The sequence below is a fragment of the Helianthus annuus genome, chromosome 17 (assembly GCF_002127325.2).
Source record: "Helianthus annuus cultivar XRQ/B chromosome 17, HanXRQr2.0-SUNRISE, whole genome shotgun sequence".
In the NCBI taxonomy this organism is placed as follows: domain Eukaryota; kingdom Viridiplantae; phylum Streptophyta; class Magnoliopsida; order Asterales; family Asteraceae; genus Helianthus; species Helianthus annuus.
The window spans coordinates 16,360,756-16,368,843 of record NC_035449.2 but is presented as its reverse complement, the minus strand read 5'-3'; the positions used below and the strand labels follow the sequence as shown (position 1 = coordinate 16,368,843).

Here is an 8,088-nt window from a genome sequence, read left to right as displayed (position 1 = left end):
TTTCGAATTTCGAGTTCTTTATATAAAATAAATATAAATATATTTTATTTGACAACGTCCTACGAGTTACAAAACGAGTTATAAGTTGACGAAACCCGACACTTATTTAACATAAGCATAAGGTTTATAGGTGTTTCGAATGGCAACTTTAAACTCTCTTACGCACTAAATGTAGTTTTCATATTTATTTCAAAACGTTTAGTATTCGGAATCTTATAAAGTAAATATAGTTATTTATATTTGTTTTAATAATATAGAATCCGAATATTCTTATAAAACGAATACAATTGTTTATATTCATTTCCAACGTCGCTAATTCGCGCGACTTTACAAAATAAATAGAATCGTTATATTTATTACAAACGTCGTTGGTCCATATACTTTTATAAAATAAAAAATAATGTTTTATTTTTATTCCAAACGCCAACGATTCGAATACATATATATATTTATTTGTTACATCTTACGAAAACTACAACGGTATATTACCGCACCACATACGACATTTCGGATACGTACCACTATTCACCTACGCTTTCTATTCGCAACGACTAACATGACTTCGTAAGTATATTTATATTTATATATATAAATATGTATTTTATAACACTCGAAAACTAAGTCGACTTCGTGACTTAGTTTTATCCCGGTTATAAACGGGATCAAGTAACAATAGTTTGGCTATTTCGAATCAAAATACTAACACCTTCCTTCGTAGAGTCGCTTCATTTACGACTCGGTAGAGCTCGGACACGTAGTTTAACTACGTTGTTTTATTAGAAACTGATAAGTTATTCCCTGTTAGGGATGCTATAGTTGCACGCTAGCGAGTTCACATTCTTGGAATTACACTACGGATTCACGTTAAGCTAGCTTGCACAGGAATGTCAAGGTGAGTTCATAACCCCCACTTTTTACTGTTTTACATTTTTTTATAAATGTTTTCGGGGGTGGAAAGACATGCAAGTTTTTGCAAAAGAAAACACTATTTCGATGAACGAAAACACATATTTATAAACTATGTTGCGAATGGATTTCAACGAACTCTAAAAGTTTACGAACGAATTATATTAAACAAACGCGTATTTTCACAAAACGTGCATGATTTTTATGACTAGTGACGAGAATGTCCTAGTTACAACAACGGAACTGGGTTGGCCTGCGTACGAAAAACGAGACAACTCAGTGAGATCATGTCCCCCTTTTCTTTCAACGTTTCGGTTTACAACTTCAGGGGGGAAATACATGTCAAACTTAGGTATGATTAAGTTATGGAATGAACTCTTAGATCATGTGAGCATAGGCTGTAACTGAGGTGCCATTAATCCTTTTGAGGACCAAGGAACAAAGGTTAGATCTAATGGGTACGGGCGAGCCCCACTCACGGTCCATGGGTGACCACTTAGAGTGCTGTTGTGTCCAGCGTCGAGAGTTCGACACTTAAATTGCCTACGCGGGTTGAGTACCTCCTATGTCGTCGCATATATTAATGTCCTCGCGAAACATTAATGATCAACATGTTCATAGACGCTTTACATACCAACTTACAACACTATAACTTTCAAATGTTTTCAATATTCATTTGACGCCAACTCATAATACATGTATTTACAAACTTTGATAATGTTTTCAACTTATGTACAAGTAAGAGGACGAGTTGGTCCTGCTTACAAAGACTCTCGTGGGCTAGACTCACAACTTTCATATATCATGCCGAGAAAATGATTTTACTATGCTTTCTCAACAACTTTTAAACCGGTTATCAAAAAGATTTATTTTAAATCTTTTCAAAACAAACTATGAACTCGCTTAACTTTATGTTGACTTTTTCGCATGTTCTTTCTCAGGTTGCATTTTTCAAAACTACGGAACGGTTGGAATAGGAGAACCCACGGGATTTCGAGTACTTAGTGGGCGTTCAGTGTTTAGAAGTCTTAGCTTTTTGCTTCCGCTGTGCAATGAAGATACCGGTCCAGTCACGCCAGCTCTGATTTTTCGGGGTGTGACATCTTATGCTTCCGCTGTGCATTATATAATTGTGTGGTTTGACTATATTGTTGCCAACATCGTCACGGTAATCCCCCACCGGGCCCACCGGTGAGACACGTGGAAATCGGGGTGTGACAATTCCCCTTCTACGCAGCCGGCTATGCCGCACATCGCTGGTGATGATGATGGTGGTGGTGTCGCCTGTGGATTTAATGTCGGCGGCATAGATCGGAAGACGGGAGGACGGCGTAACGAAGACGGTTACTAGGTGATGATGTTTTGCTCTCATCTCTCGCGTATATCTTTACGTGTTGGATTTGATGTTCTTTGTGTGTTCCCCTCTGTCGGCTCTCGCAAATCTCTCTTTGTCTCTCTTGAATTCTGATGTTTTTTTAGTTGTTTGCTCGGTGATGGTGAGCCAAGGCTCATCTGAGAGTTAAACACCGTGTATTTTAGGGTAAATCTGATGCTCACGAATGTGAACCCTAATTTTCAATTGGGTTTTGCAGGCTGTGGTGGTGAAAACAGACAGCCATGTCCAGATTATGTCTCCGGCGCAGAAAGAAACCAGAGGTGATTTCAGTTGCTCTAACACAAATTGTTGTTTTAGTTTGGGAATTTCAATTGTTATAAAACAAAACTTTACCAGGGTGAAATGTTCTATCTCGGGTAATCGGTTTCCGTTAATTTGCTTAATCGGCTATGCCTTAACCGACCGAGTAATTAGTTAATTGTTTGGTTTGGTCAACTTAGCTATTTGTTATAAATAAATACAAACTTTCTAATAACCCATATACTAATTTATTATTTATACAACAAAGAAATTCGATGGCTTAAATGACAACCATTGGACCCGGTAGATGTGCCGTCAAGAATGGCTGGTGTTGGTCAGATATACTCGAAGGACAGATTTTCGGCTTGCTTAATTGAGTTTGAGTGTCTGGGTTTTGAGTTTATTGTTTAGTTACGCAGTTTTTTTATTCATGTTTGTCTTACAGGAGAGTAACATAACCGGTTGTAGTTGCCCACCAGGTTTTTGTGTAGATGACCGTACTGGTGAAGGTAAAGTATTTTGTTTGCAACATTGACTCGATTTCTATTTGAAGTGTTTGTTATGTCGGTTCTTGAAATGTGCAGATATCAACGAGTGCAAGGAAGTATAGCATGTCGATGTCACGGGTGTACGTGTAAAGACACTTATGATGGACATGAATGCAAATGCAAGGACAAACTGTATACAACCGATCGTCATTTTTGGGTAAATTTAGTGGATCTGAACATCGGTTGATGCGTTTAAGATAAGATTATTTTGAATTGTGCATACTGATCTGTATTGGTATGTTTTTTGATTCGGTTTTGATATGTTTTTGTTGCAGGTTATTAAGTATCAAAGTGTCGTCCATGAAGTCGATCCATATTTCAATTACTAGCGGTTATTGTGTCAGATTGATTCATGCTTTAACTCGCAGTAACTTCAGTTCCTAACCCTCATTGTATACTTTTCTGCTTGATTCAAGTTACTAATGATCTTCTTTGTTGTTTGTATTTACTCAGATGCTGATAAAGTCTATGTATTTTGTGGTCCAGGTACATTGTTATGTGAATTCAGTTATTTGTTTGTTTATGATCAAATGTGCATTAGAAGTTATATTTTAGAAAGAACATATGTTTATGCACACAGGTGGGTCACTTATGTTGATATTTAAATCCAATTTTTTTTATTTAAGTTTACTGAAATTGGTAAAGTCCATTATGGAAATTGTTATAAATTTATATTTCTTGGCAGTTTTTTTTTAAGTTCATTGTTAATTTGAACTATGAACAACGATTCTCAATGTGGTGTCTTAATTGATTTACTCCTTTAAAAAAGAAAAAGAAAAGAAAGTATGTTGGTACCAATTAGGGGGTGGCGGGTCATGTTAGCGGGGTGGCAGGGCAAAAAACCAAAAATCGTGCCTAAGGCATGAACCCAAACACGACACCTGTATTTTTGTTTTCTTTTAGTTATTAATATCCTAAAACTATAAATTTACAACCAAAAGTACCAAACTATATAAAATATATATTTCTTGGGAGTTTTTCATGTTCAGAATTTGTATCTTTTTTTTTTGTTTCTTACGAGTTGTTTATTCGATTGAGTTCACTGCCTTAGAGTATTCTAGAATGTGAAATTTAGAAAGACAAATCACTGCAGATAATGTTTTTAATAGTAATTTCAAAAGAAAAACCTGAGGTAACCCGGCGCAACGCGCCGGTTTTGATAGTACTAGTTTCATTTAATTCATGAAACTATGAAAGTGGGCATGGGTGTTTGGGCCTGAAGTTGGACCAACGTTTGTGAGTCTGTGACAAGGCATTAGTTTGATGGGCCATGTACTTTGGCCCGGGCTACAAGTTTGGGGAAACCTGGCAGCGAGCCTATTATGTGATTTATATTTCATGCTTCATAGTTTATAGTGTGTACTGACTTATGTGGCTGTTTATCGACAGTTTAGTCATATACACAATGGTTGATGTATGTGTGTTTGCTATTTCTGAGTTGTTTGCCTTTCTTTACTTTAAATAATAATTTGTTAATTTATTACAGTGTAAGCAACAAAAGGGTGGATGGGAATGCGGCTACATGGTTCTCCAACATATGTTTGACTTTGTCAATTTGTATCAAAACCAATTTCCCGATGAAGTAAGTAAAATATACTTGTTTATCAATTTATTACATAACTGTTTATTTTTTTTAAAACTTAGAAGGTTTAGATGTATATAACATGTAAATATATACATAGCTTTATTGCCGATGTTATTACCGATTTTTCTCTTTTCCTTTAGATTTAGTCTGTAATATTTGTAATAACTCTTTCTATCTATTATTTTAGATGTGCCACGACACGAGAGAGACTACGGATAATGAAATAGATGTTTTGTTGATGACGCTGATGCCAAAGTTTTTAGCGAGTTAGGTATTTCATTAGATTAGCTTCTTATGTATTCACAAATTATTGTAATTTGACGGGTTTATTTCCGAATTGGATGTCTACGCGTTTATTTTCGATTTGAATATATATTGTTTTGGTTTGATTTGAAAATGTTCCATTGGTGTATGTATATAAGCTTGATGTATTTCCTGGAAAATCTTTTATATGTTTTTTTGCAGCAAATGTATTTTTAGCAGTTTATAAGACGATGTTAAAAATATAAGACGGTGTTAAAAATATTTGTTTTAATAAATGTTTTGATATTAAAAGACGGGGTTCACCAAGTTTAAGCCGGTGTTCAAATTAAACACCGTTTAATAAGACATGAAGTTTAAGCCGGTGTTCAAACTGAACACCGTCTAATAAGACATGATTTTAAATGATTTTAAACCAGTGTGCTTTAAGACGGTGTTCAAAACACCGTCTTAAAACCCATATCACCCCGTCTAAAGCTCTTTTTTGTAGTAGTGTTTACCTCTTAAAAAATAAACTGCACCACTTATATAATGGTTGTATTTATAAACATAAAATAACTAGAACCTTTTAGAACAAACTACATACGTTAAAAACCAAACAGACTTCTTCTTGTAAACTGCAATGATGGTCCAACTCTTTTTCTATAGATGTCTGCGGATATAATCCGCAGACTACAAACATTTTAGCTCTTAAGAAACAAATAACACCATACTGTTTACTCAAGTGTTGTTAACTGTATTGTTGGGTAAAATATATAAATACTTATTATGAATATATAATTCTATTTGTTGCATATCCCACCTATTACAACCGAACAAAACACATGATCATATTCCTTGATTTACTACTAGGATTTTGAGCAAGATAGACACACACTAAATTAAACAAGTGGCCAACTTGTTGAAATAAATAATAAAATAAGAATTCTTATATAATGATTGTTAATTTGTTATGATATAATGATCCCCAAAAGGATCTAATTGGCCCATTATATAAACCAATGGCACATGTTATGACCAAAATAATTGTCAATGGACTAAGAGTACATTAGAAACATAGTTGAGGACTACTTTTGTAATCGACTCTATACTATACACATACGTAAGCCACGTGGCATACACTCTAGATTGGTAATCTAATGTCTTTTTTTTTTTTTTTTGCAAAAATACAAAATAAAGTGCTTTTGAGTCTTTGACCCACTGGAGGCGAGTAAGAAATTGGAAATATAAATACATAATTACTTTGTCTATTACAATATTTTTGTGGTAAAATAATTTGCATTTAAAGAAATTATTCACACCTAAGCATCTATACTATATAATAAAAGAAACCACTTTAGGGACACTTGTCATCATATTAGGTCATCACTAATTTATATAATTATTATTTAGTTTAAACTATTAAATTTAATATATTTCAAACATTTAAGAAATTACGGATAAAGTTCCATAAAATATCTTATTATTTATTTATATTAATTACTACATTAGAAATTATATCTTAATTATTTAATTGTAGATAATTATTATTTAATTTAAATTATTAAATTTAATATATATTTAAAATACAAGATGAATGATAATAACTACATTTATCATACTAATAAATATTTATTTTTTATAATTAAAAAAAGAAAGTCATTAATCTAACTTCTAATACGATTTGCTAAGTATCTATATATTAAGATAAACATTAAATATCATACTACGTCAGAATACATATATTAAAAAAAATGGTTATACATAGAATTTGATAAGTATCCATCCATGTCTATACTATATAATAATATATCTTAGACTAAATATATTATCGATATACATATATATTTAAAATATATGATTGATATATATAACAAAAATTATTATCAATAATATTAATAATAGGTTTAGAATCAAATACAAAGACTCAAAAAATAAGAAGTTGTACAAAGGGTATCAAATAGACTCCGATTGACATCATTCAACCGACATCAGACCCGTCTTATCGAACTCTACGACTTTAATTAACATGTACGAGTTGATGGGTTACATTTATATTAAATCATTTATGTCAATATGGTATGTAAATGTCTTTGTCTTTGTTTTGCATTTACAGGAAATATCTATACTATATAGTTTAAATTGTTCAACCCGTGTAACACACGGGGAACTAACCTAGTTATATTATATAGTTATGAAACTACAAGTCCACTAAGCAATTCTAAATACATTTTTTGTGGTAAAATAATTTGCGTTTAAAATATATTCACACCCAAGCATTATATAGTTATGAAACTACAAGTCCACTAAGCAATTATAAATACATCTTTTTGTGGTAAAATAATTTGCGTTTAAAGAAAATATTCACACCCACGAATTATATAGTTATGAAACTACAAGTCCACTAAGCAATTAAAAATACATCTACAACTTATATATACATACTACATGTAGTACATTAAGCTTTTCTTTTTTGGGTAAATTAAAAAAATTGTAATATAATATATCATACTAGGTTATAACCTCATGTCTTACACGAAATGAATAAAGAAAAAAATCAAACAGTTAGTAATGAAGGTTTAAGAATTACATAACGATATATTCTTAAGACACTTTTCAAATGAACGAATAAATTTTGTGTTGTCTATGATCAGAATCTGTGATGTTTGCAAAGTTTAAAAGCATTTGCTAAATTGATTAGAGAATCTACAATATCAACTTTCTCATAAATACCGTGCCGCTGTTTGTGAGGTTTTTTTACTAAGTAATTGAATAATATATATTGATGAGGCATGGAAAGTCAAATCCTTATAAATTAGGTTTTCAAAATAAAAATTATTAGAATCTTAATTAAATGATTTGATATTATGACTATATATATATATGTGTGTGTTTGTGTGTGTATAAGCAGGTTAACGTACACTGACTCTTATTGTACAAAATGTACGCGATCATCCTAGTCGTACGATTTGGTGCGAATTCACTCTTGAACATGCGATTTTGCTGAAAAAACCAACATGCGAAATGGCTAAAAAAAACCAATATGCGATTTCATTAAAAAATACCAACATGCGGTTTCCAACATGCTTTTTATAACATGCGATTTCACAATATCGTACGAGCGTACGATAAGCCCTATTGTACGTTACACTTTTTCTATATATATATATATA

General features: G+C 32.4%; 2 long non-coding RNA genes across 2 annotated transcripts; both read left to right on the top strand.

Moving 5' to 3' along the window:
- Window positions 1–2,122: 2,122 nt before the first annotated feature.
- LOC118489111 lies at window positions 2,123–3,286 on the top strand. The gene is made up of 4 exons (XR_004886251.1): window positions 2,123–2,257; window positions 2,499–2,562; window positions 2,988–3,051; window positions 3,127–3,286. It is a non-coding gene; the product is annotated as an uncharacterized LOC118489111 (long non-coding RNA).
- A 1,199-nt stretch (window positions 3,287–4,485) lies between these two features.
- On the top strand, window positions 4,486–4,936 carry LOC118489110. Its single transcript, XR_004886250.1, has 3 exons — window positions 4,486–4,504; window positions 4,577–4,672; window positions 4,863–4,936. It is a non-coding gene; the product is annotated as an uncharacterized LOC118489110 (long non-coding RNA).
- Window positions 4,937–8,088: the final 3,152 nt, after the last annotated feature.